The 12,037-nt window shown below is 36.9% G+C and overlaps 1 protein-coding gene across 3 annotated transcripts in view; it reads right to left on the bottom strand.

Annotated features, from left to right (window-relative positions):
* Positions 1 to 12,037, bottom strand: part of LOC106074398 (LIM domain only protein 3-like) — a 179,260-nt gene that overhangs the window by 130,092 nt on the left and 37,131 nt on the right. The gene's annotated exons all lie outside the window — the stretch shown is intronic.

Below are 12,037 nucleotides of genomic sequence, written 5' to 3'. Positions count from 1 at the left end.
GAATACCCGCTGACGTATGTGTGTTCAAGGTATAGATGGTCTAGAACTCAAGCCTAATTTAAATCATTTTTTTAAAATTTACTTTGAAACATTATAAGTCACACCAGAGTTTTCCCAATGTGGCCAATTAGCTTGTAATTTCCCAAAGATACACATTAACTAATACATTTCCTGGAAACTCGTTGTAGACAAAACATTTGAAGACTAACTTTACACGATGTACCGTAGTGGTAGTAGTAGACCTCCTCCCTTTCCACTCTAAGAAAACTCTCTGTTGATACATTAACTCTAACAAATTTTTGTTGATACATTAACTCTAAGAAAACTTTTTGTTGATACATTAACTCTAAGAAAACTCTCTGTTGATAGATTAACTCTAAGAAAACTTTTTATTGATACATTAACTTTAAGAAAACTTTTTATTGATACATTAACTCTAAGAAAACTCTCTGTTGATACATTAACTCTAAGAAAACTTTTTGTTGATACATTAACTCTAAGAAAACTCTGTGTTGATACATTAACTCTAAGAAAACTCTCTGTTGATACATTAACTCTAAGAAAACTCTCTGTTGATACATTAACTCTAAGACAACTCTCTGTTCATGTATATACTTCAGAAAACCAAGACGTTGTAGAAAATAAAAGTTCTAAAGAGAATGAAACTCAAGCTAACATCTTCAACAGATACTCCACAGATACAAGAGAGAGAGAGACAAGAGAGAGAGAGACAAGAGAGAGAGAGACAAGAGAGAGAGAGACAAGAGAGAGATACAAGAGAGAGAGAGACAAGAGAGAGATACAAGAGAGAGAGAGACAAGAGAGAGATACAAGAGAGAGAGAGAGACAAGAGAGAGATACAAGAGAGAGAGAGAGAGACAAGAGAGAGAGAGACAAGAGAGAGAGAGACAAGATGATTCACATAAGTCAAGTAAAAAACCCATCTCCGAGAAAAAGAAATAAACTTAATAAGGAATTAGGTCAAAATGACACCTCAATACTACTCAATTAACTAAACCTTGAACTGTCCCAGTATTTCAAAATACCCTTCACAGGTTTCACTAAATCAGGTAATGTGCCCAAGGACTGGAAAGAAACTAGTATATGATTGTACAGTTGAACAGCTACAGATGGGGAAGTGGGGAGGGGAGGGGGGGGATGCAAACCAGATGAGGGGGACATTAGAATTCTTGATCAAAATAATGAACATAGCCGCTGGGTAAAACTAGTCAATAGACTCTAATTACCGAAAATACAAAGAAGAAGCTAAGAAGCAGTAACAAAAAAAAACAACTTAAATATATAGATGAGTGACCTATACAGCATTCCTTATTGAATGGCGTCATTTAATTAGCGTGCTCATGAAGAAGTGAAATATTTTATTGTTAGAGCTCTATGTCTTCCCTGACTTAAGTCTGAGTTCAAGGCAAGGTGGTCCACTCAATGGTCTAATGGAGTACCAGATAATCGTAGGATATAAAAGATTAGCAGCATTTATCCAAGCGCCATTGATATAGAATTAGAATTAGATTACAGTAGTCAAGACGATTACTTTAGTAATTATTTTTTTAAAGAGATACTAGGGATAGTTGTTTAGTTATATATAAATATATATGTGTGTGTGTGTGCGTTAGTTGATGGAAAATTTGATACACAAATCTGACAAATGTATTTCTATCAAATAATGTTATTTTGTTGACTTTCACGTTCTAGACATTTCAACTCCAAGATATTTCAATCTCTCTGTTCCTTTTTTTTTTTTTTTGTGTCTTTGACTCAGTTTATCTCCTCTTCCATCTCCTAGAATTACAGCAGATAAAGTTGAAAGATGGTTTCATTATTGGATTTCTGTTATAAAATATTCTTGTAGAGTTTCATGCCCATATTTTTTTTTCGCTTTTTTGTTCTTTTCATTTCTTTCTTTCTTGGTGTATTCTTGTTTTAAATTAACGACCCAATAAAAAAAATCCCAGAATTGTGTTTTAATATTGCCACATTCTCTTCGTGTAGTGAACTCTTTGTTTTATTGTAAGTTCAATCTTTACGCATTCAACTTCACCGTTTCCGGTGGTAAGAGAATGAAGACGTCTTCTCTGAGATCAAGTCAGGAAGGCATTTAATATAAGAGAATGAAGACGTCTTCTCTGAGATCAAGTCAGGAAGGCATTTAATATAAGAGAATGAAGACGTCTTCTCTGAGATCAAGTCAGGAAGGCATTTAATATAAGAGAATGAAGACGTCTTCTCTGAGATCAAGTCAGGAAGGCATTTAAGAGACATTTAGAAGACAGTCACTAGAAAATCTGAAGTCGAATATTGTAAGCTGCGTGAAAAGGGTTGACTTCGAAAGTCTGAAAAACATAGCAGTAGCTTGTCAGAGACTTAGGTCCTGAGTTCGAGTCCTTCATCAACAATTCCGTGAGTTTATAGAAAACTGGACAACTTGTAAGGAGAGCATCACTGTTCTAATGCTTATTTCTATTTCATCCACATGAAATTTCTTTCACTTCGATAGCGTTAGAACCAAAGTTTGTTGTGATCACATTGTAGTGTATACAGAATGTCTATTGGCGTGGTGTTAGGGTTGTTCATGTCATTAGAATACGCCATTGTTGTTGTTGCTGCTTTGTCGAGGTTGAAAACATTTAAGCCTCAAGTATTACACCAAACAAATTTAGAGAAAATAGACACTGCAAAACGTATCCTCCAAGCCCACATAAGATAAGGCATACCCTCCAAGCCCACATAAGATAAGATGTACACTCCAAGCCCACATAAGATAAGATGTACACTCCAAGCCCACAAGATAAGGCGTACCCTCCAAGCTCACATAAGATAAGACGTACCCTCCAAGCCCACATAAGATAACATGTACACTCCAAGCTCACATAAGATAAGATGTACACTCCAAGCCCACATAAGATAAGACGTACCCTCCAAGCCCACATAAGATAAGACGTACCCTCCAAGCCCACATAAGATAAGATGTACCCTCCAAGCTCACATAACATAAGACGTATCCTCCAAGCCCACATAAGATAAGATGTACCCTCCAAGCCCACATAAGATAAAATGTACACTCCAAGCCCACATAAGATAAGGCGTACCCTCCAAGCACACATAAGATAAGACGTATCCTCCAAGCCCACATAAGATAAGGCGTACCCTCCAAGCCCACATAAGATAAGATGTACACTCCAAGCCCACATAAGATAAGGCGTACCCTCCAAGCCCACATAAGATAAGATGTACACTCCAAGCTCACATAAGATAAGACGTAACCTCCAAGCTCACATAAGATAAGACGTACCCTCCAAGCCCACATAAGATAAGATGTACCCTCCAAGCCCACATAAGATAAGATGTACACTCCAAGCTCACATAAGATAAGATGTACACTCCAAGCTCACATAAGATAAGGCGTACCCTCCAAGCCCAAATAAATAAGATGTACACTCTAAGCTCACATAAGATAAGGCGTACCTTCCAAGCCCACATAAGATAAGATGTACACTCCAAGCTCACATAAGATAAGATGTACACTCCAAGCTCACATAAGATAAGATGTACCCTCCAAGCTCACATAAGATAAGATGTACACTCCAAGCTCACATAAGATAAGATGTACCCTCCAAGCCCACATAAGATAAGACGTACCCTCCAAGCTCACATAAGATAAGGCGTACCCTCCAAGCCCACATAAGATAAGGCGTACCCTCCAAGCTCACATAAGATAAGATGTACACTCCAAGCCCACATAAGATAAGATGTACACTCCAAGCTCACATAAGATAAGACGTACCCTCCAAGCTCACATAAGATAAGACGTACCCTCCAAGCCCACATAAGATAAGATGTACCCTCCAAGCCCACATAAGATAAGATGTTCACTCCAAGCCCACATAAGATAAGATGTACCCTCCAAGCCCACATAAGATAAGATGTACCCTCCATGCCCACATAAGATAAGATGTACACTCCAAGCTCACATAAGATAAGGCGTACCCTCCAAGCCCACATAAGATAAGATGTACACTCCAAGCTCACATAAGATAAGATGTACACTCCAAGCTCACATAAGATAAGGCGTACCCTCCAAGCCCACATAAGTTAAGATGTACACTCCAAGCTCACATAAGATAAGATGTACACTCCAAGCTCACATAAGATAAGATGTACCCTCCAAGCTCACATAAGATAAGATGTACACTCCAAGCTCACATAAGATAAGACGTACACTCCAAGCTCACATAAGATAAGGCGTACCCTCCAAGCCCACATAAGATAAAATGTACACTCCAAGCTTACATAAGATAAGATGTACACTCCAACCTCACATAAGATAAGGCGTACCCTCCAAGCCCACATAAGATAAGATGTACACTCCAAGCTCACATAAGATAAGATGTACCCTCCAAGCTCACATAAGATAAGATGTACACTCCAAGCTCACATAAGATAAGATGTACACTCCAAGCTCACATAAGATAAGATGTACCCTCCAAGCCCACATAAGATAAGACGTACCCTCCAAGCTCACATAAGATAAGATGTACACTCCAAGCTCACATAAGATAAGATGTACACTCCAAGCTCACATAAGATAAGATGTACCCTCCAAGCCCACATAAGATAAGATGTACACTCCAAGCTCACATAAGATAAGATGTACACTCCAAGCTCACATAAGATAAGATGTACACTCCAAGCTCACATAAGATAAGGCGTACCCTCCAAGCTCACATAAGATAAGGCGTACCCTCCAAGCCCACATAAGATAAGATGTACACTCCAAGCTCACATAAGATAAGATGTACACTCCAAGCTCACATAAGATAAGGCGTACCCTCCAAGCCCACATAAGATAAGATGTACACTCCAAGCCCACATATGATAAGGCGTACCCTCCAAGCCCACATAAGATAAGATGTACACTCCAAGCTCACATAAGATAAGATGTACCCTCCAGGCCTACATAAGATAAGATGTACACTCCAAGCTCACATAAGATAAGATGTACCCTCCAGGCCTACATAAGATGAGGTGCACGCTGCAAGGCCACATTTCCCTTTAGACTTCTTGAAATTATTCGAGTCCCTATGAAATGAGACTGACATCACCACGTGACTTGGAGTCAATCAAACGCATCAGCTAATACCACATTCATGTTATTGACATAAGCCTCACGCACTGTCATAGACACGAAACGTGCAAACCTTAACCCCCCCCCCCTTTTTTTTATTTCACTAAAGTCTCCAATCACCCCCCCCTCCTTTTTTTTCTTCCATATTTGATGACAGTGACATAATGCGTGTGCATCACCTCTGCCAATGACATGTTCTAATTACTGACATAATCTGCCCTCTCCCCCCTACCTTTTTTCCCCCTCTTCTCGCGTATCTCATTACACGAAAAGCCAACTCCCCCTCTCCCTCTCCTGGCTAGAACGCCTGAAGCAGGAGTGACACAAGCAAGGAGTCCTCAGCCAGGCTTCCCGTTCACAGTAAGGCTTAGTAGATTGATTAAGTGTCTCTTTCTCAGATCCCTCTTCCCCTTATCCCTCCCCTTCACTCCCCGAACGAGACTCTCTTCCCTTCTCTTTCTATCATCTTAAAGCCAAATTTAATTTCTTTCAAATTTAATTTCTTTACATCTTTTGGTTAAGAAAAAAAAATTAAGCGATGTTTTAAAATTGAGACAGGAAAATGAAAATGTCAACAAGAAACTGTTGACACACATGACACGAACACAGAAAACTGAAAGCCATTGGTTTTTGTCTGCCGCTTATGTCCAATCCAGCTCTAACATATAAACAAATAAAACGATCAACCATCCTTCCAATAATTCATCAAGTTCAAGGTTTTGTGTCATTACTGGATGGGAGCCATCGCGATGCAATGACGTCTCTCTTCCAACTTAAAGGTCATGCAAATTCATGATGAGTAGATCTAGTTGAATGAGGAGCAGCCGCAGCAACAGATTGGATGAACTAGAGCTGAGAGAGCTAAATGAGGTAAGCTCAATTTGTAAGAAGATTGTGATTCCTTCAAAGTTAAGAATTTTATATTATTATACAATTGAATCCACATAAGTGTTAAGAAAATGTATTATGCTTAAGCTACATCGTGATGGCTACCTGTGTTGCACTCAAAACGGCTGCCAAGTCATGATACTAGAGCCCTAAACCTGCCAAGTCATGATACTAGAGTTCTAAACCTGCCAAGTCATGATACTAGAGTTCTAAACCTGCCAAGTCATGATACTAGAGTTCTAAACCTGCCAAGTCATGATACTAGAGTTCTAAACCTGCCAAGTCATGATACTAGAGTTCTAAACCTGCCAAGTCATGATACTAGAGTTCTAAACTTGCCAAGTCATGGTCATACTAATAAGTTCTGAGTTTGTTTTATATCTTTTGAACGCTCCCTAATTTGGAACAACAGTTCATCTCAGAGATAATTCTTGGGGCTGTCCGAAACTTCTAACTTGATCATGAGGACGCAGAAAAAGACGAAACAGAAGAAGAAGGGCGATCCTTCAGAACTAAAGATTAGTGCATTCTAGCCAAAACCTACTGATGGACAGCAAATGATGAAGGCTATCAAGGCTTGAATTCAGGACCATCGCAAGCGATAAACATCTTAATAGTTATATATATATATATAAGATATAAACATCTTAATAGTTATATATATATATATATATATATATATATATATATATATATATATATATATATATATAGATATAGATATATATATATATATATATATATATATAAAGATATATATAGATATATATAGATATATATAGATAGATAGATAGATAGATTGATAAGATATAAACATCTTAATAGTTAAATATATATATATATATATATATATATATATATAAAGATAGATAGATAGATAGATAGATAGATAGATAGATAGATAGATAGATAGATAGATAGATAGATAGATAAGATATAAACATCTTAATAGTTATATATATTTGTTTTTCTTTAACACTAATTCAATAGTTCAGTATTTGATATTAATTTGTTTTTATTTCCAACCTTTAACCATATATATTAAAAAATGGGATGCCTAGACATATAAAACTACAAACAATCCTGTCAATGTTTTGTTTGACAGAGACAATTGTAAGAAAACCTGCAATGAATTTCTTCTTTTAGCAAGATGAAGGCGTAAGTCAAACTTTTTATTTTCGAAAGCATACTTATTGTAAGAGGGCAATTAGATCGAACATATCAAAACATAAAAAGATTAATCAGTTGTAATTATTTTCAAGCCACGTTATATTAAAATGATAATCTATTATTAGACAGCAAATGAATATTGTGTATGTAACTTTTTTTTAATGTAACAAGCAAGAAGAATATTGTAACATTCAAAACATCTGTGATCTTGTAGAGACTCTATCTGTTTTTTTTTAATAAGATGTGCATCAACCAAGGGTCAAAACATTTTCTGAATATAAGTTTATGAGGAACCTCTCCAGCAAAGATAACACATAATTTACGATGTATGGGATAACAACATAGTTGAACAGTTATGAGGATACATAAAACAAGGTGCTGTCAGGACACTTTCATGTCATCCACAAGAAGAGAAACAGACGACTCATGCAGGAGTTCAGCCGGAAGTGAAAACTGCAAGTAACACTTCCGCCTGTCTTCTCGGGTCATGTGACTGTCCGCGTGAAGTTGAGAGTCTTCAATGACACGTATGGTCAGCAATTGAATTTTAAAAATCGTTTTAAAATGTTATTGAATTTGAAAGGTTTGAAGCATTACACGCCCAGGCTGACTTAGTCTTTCAAAATTAAGACATAATGGTACACCAGGACACTTTCAAACATAAGACATAATGGTACACCAGGACATTTTCAAACATAAGACATAATGGTACACCAGGACACTTTCAAACATAAGACATAATGGTACACCAGGACACTTTCAAACATAAGACATAATGGTACACCAGGAAACTTTCAAACATAAGACATAATGGTACACACAAACACTTTCAAAAATAAGACATAATTGTACACCAGGACACTTTCAAACATAAGACATAATGGTACACAAGGACACTTTCAAACATAAGACATAATGGTACACCAGGACACTTTCAAACATAAGACATAATGGTACACAAGAACACTTTCAAACATAAGACATAATGGTACACCAGGACACTTTCAAACATAAGACATAATTGTACACCAGGACACTTTCAAACATAAGACATAATTGTACACCAGGACACTTTCAAACATAAGACATAATGGTACACCAGGACACTTTGAAACATAAGACATAATTGTACACCAGGACACTTTTAAACATAAGACATAATTGTACACCAGGACACTTTCAAACATAAGACATAATGGTACACAAGAACACTTTCAAACATAAGATATAATTGTACACCAGGACACTTTCAAACATAAGACATAATTGTACACCAGGACACTTTCAAACATAAGACATAATGGTACACAAGAACACTTTCAAACATAAGATATAATGGTACACAAGGACACTTTCAAACCTAAGACATAATGGTACACAAGAACACTTGAACAATGAGGAGCAATGTACAAAGAAAGGTATGGACCATGGCGTCATATTAAATGACAGTTTTATATGTTGCGGTGGATGAGTGGTCAAGATCTAAGTTTTAAAGTATCTCGGGTTCGAATCCCGATTAAAAACTGGGACATTGAAAAGTGTACTTTAGTTTACTGTACGATGTGGTGAAATGGTTTGTGAAAAGCCATGGTGTTGTTTTTATTGTGTAACTTTTCTGGGGGATCTTTGTTATAAATAAGCTCTACCAATCAAGGCCAGTCTAGAGTTACCAAAAAAAATCTATAGTAAAGATTGATGCCATCTAAATAAAAGACGGTAGTGTCCTCTTATTTCTTTAAAAAAATGTAAAATAAAATTCTAGAAATATAATTTGGCAGAAAATGTCAGAATTAACAAACGTCCAAAGCTCTACAACTTTTGGTAATTACCAGAAAAGACACGAAAGTAAGTTGATCTAAATACTATCTAGTTGAACTGGGGGGAAAAAATGTGAAATCTAATTTAAACATAAAACTGAAACAAAATTTATTTTAAAAAAAACTTAACCAATTATTTTTTTCGGTGCCAAAAGAAATATCAAGTTGGATGACATTTATAAAAAAAAATACAAATCAAAGTTGGTACAATAAAAGACTCTCGCAATAAATAAAAAAAAATTAAAGTGATGTGAAACAAAATCAAACAGAAAACACTTTCAAATAATTTATAAACTTTGATTAAAACGTGAGAGATTTTTTTCAAATTAAATTCTCAAAATAGCTTTCTAAATCTGTCAATACAATTGTGTTAAAGAAGCAAAATATAAAAAAATACTTTCAAAAACAAGAACAAAGCGTACCTAAGGGGAAGAACCACAAGTATCTCAATACTGCATGAATAATCTCTTTTTTCTTTATAAAACAACTATAATTAATTAACACTAATTGATAAACTAATTGATTATTGTTTATGATTTATTCACGTATTGTCCTAGACTATGAATAATTATGCGACATTTCAGCTTGAATAGGAAGTGTCAGGAGAAACGTGTACCTGACGTAAACGTATTTACAGCCACATCTCAACATTTATTTCACTTGTGTGATATAAAACAAAACAATTAATTACCAATAGTTAATTAAATAATTGTTTTTTTTTTAAATTGATTCGTATTTTGTTAAGTACAACATACAATTGTGTAAAGTTTCAACTTGATCCAAGAAAGGATGTGGGAGAAATAAAGTGTACCAAAATTGTACCAGACAAAGTGAGTTGATAAAAGCTTTGTATTATAGGAGCCAGTAACGGTAACTGATCATTGCAAAACAGATTGTTAGAAAGAAATGTAAAAAAGTGGCTATTAATTTAAAAAAATGTATAAAGAAACAAAAAGTGAAAAACAAAAAGCCAACAGAAATAAAGAAAGAAAAATGTTTGAAGAAATGAAAAGAAAAAAAAACAAAAACAAGAAAGTGACAAAAAAGAGAGAGAAAAAAAAAGAAAAAAAGTGAAAAACTGTATCTCATCTCCAGTGTTAGATACTTTAGGCCAATGTGACATAAAGTAGGCCATTGTGAAATACAGTACGTCAGTGGGAGATACAGTACGTCAGTGGGAGATACAGTAGGTCTGTGAAAGATACTGTAGGTCAGTGGACGATACAGCAAGCCTAAATTGTTCTCAGAGTTAAAGAATATATTAATTCCGTTTATTGTTCGGTAGCAAAATGTAAAGCACATTATAGAACAAAAGTACCCCCCCCCCCCCCCCACACTCACCTAACCAAGACTATTAAAAAGTTCTTGGATAGTTGCTAATGTTTTCGTCCAAATAGACGGCTTATCAAAAATATAAATAGATAAATAAATCTTTGTGTGATCATTGTCTGATGACAGTGAAAAAAGGAAACAGCTACATTGAAGTATCGCAGTGCTTGTGAGTGATTGATTTTTGATTTGAGGCACATCGGCACAATTTAGGCCATGTCGTGCCTGCAGTTCCTTAAGGACTATCTCTCTAAACAACAAGGGCCAGATTCTATACAGTCATATAATTAAAATCAAGGTCTATTCACAGTTAAAATAGTAAAGGTAGTAAAAATTTAAATATTTGGTAAAAATCTAATGTAAATAGTGCATGTTCACAAATTCAGAAATCAGATCTTCGTAGATAGCCCCATTTCCCGAATAAAGCCCAGTACCTTCCCAGGGTCGACATTATTAAATAGTGTTTTTAGATTAGTGGCTCTAAAATATTTCGCCCTGACATCCTGGTATCTGGGGCAATCAACGAGGATATGTTCCACGGTGAGGCGAGAGTCACAGTACTCGCAAAGTGGGGGCTCCTCTCTCTTCAGTACAAAAGAGTGCGTGATGTAGGTGTGGCCAATCCTAAGTCTGGACATGGTCGTGCTACCACGCCTTGTCAGATCCTTAGATGTGGGCCGCCACCTGCCATCCGCCACAATCTGCCTGAGTTTACTGTGAGTCTCAGCCTCCCATCGGTTCTGCCACTCTCGATAGGTGGCAGAGGCAATACTTTGTCTCAGGTCCGAGTAGGGAATTTGGGTTCCTGACACCGCATGATTTAGGGCTCTCTTTGCTTCTCTGTCTGCGGCTTCGTTTCCCTCAATGCCAACATGGGAGGGGACCCAGATGAAGGTGACATCCCTACGGTCGGCTGTTATTTGGTCCAACAGCTTCAGGCTCTTATGTATCAATGGGATGTCAGTCTTCATCCGCCCCAAAGCTTGCAATGCAGATTTGGAGTCGGAGCAGATTATAAATTTACTCCTTTCTGATGCTTTTACGGCCATAAGTGCAAGCAATATTGCGTGCAATTCGGCCGTAAAGATGGAGCAGCCATCGGGGAGTCTACGGGAGATTGTTTTGTTCCGAAAGGAGCAGGCACACGCGACCTTTCCCTCCATTTTGGATCCGTCTGTGTAGATGGTGCCACAATCTCCGTAGCTCTCCTGCAGTTCCCTAAAGTGGACTTGTAGTATGCTTGGGTCTGTATTTTCTTTTTTGAAATTGAGGAGGGATAAATTTAATTTGGGTTTATTCATTAGCCAGGGAGGGTTCTGAGGGGTTTCTATTTTAGAGATTTGGTCAATGGGTGGGGTTAAATTTTGGATGGGTTCTCTCATTCGAAGGCCCAACGGCTGTATGACGTTAGGCCTTCGATTGTATAATTCTACCTCTGTGGGGTTAAATATGGAGTCAAAAGCAGGGTTCGTGGGGTTGGATTTTAGCTTGACTATATACTGCATTGCAAGCTTTTTCATTCTTATATCCATGGGGAGTTCTCCAGCCTCCACATGGAGACTTGGGATAGGTGATGTACGAAACGCGCCGAGACAGAGACGCAGGGCAGCATTTTGTATTGGTTCCAGTATTTTTAGGTACGACTTCCTTGCTGCTCCATATATTATGGATCCGTAGTCTAGCTTGGATC

This window comes from Biomphalaria glabrata, chromosome 10, assembly GCF_947242115.1.
Source record: "Biomphalaria glabrata chromosome 10, xgBioGlab47.1, whole genome shotgun sequence".
Classification (NCBI taxonomy): domain Eukaryota; kingdom Metazoa; phylum Mollusca; class Gastropoda; family Planorbidae; genus Biomphalaria; species Biomphalaria glabrata.
This window is presented reverse-complemented; position numbering and strand designations above follow the sequence as displayed.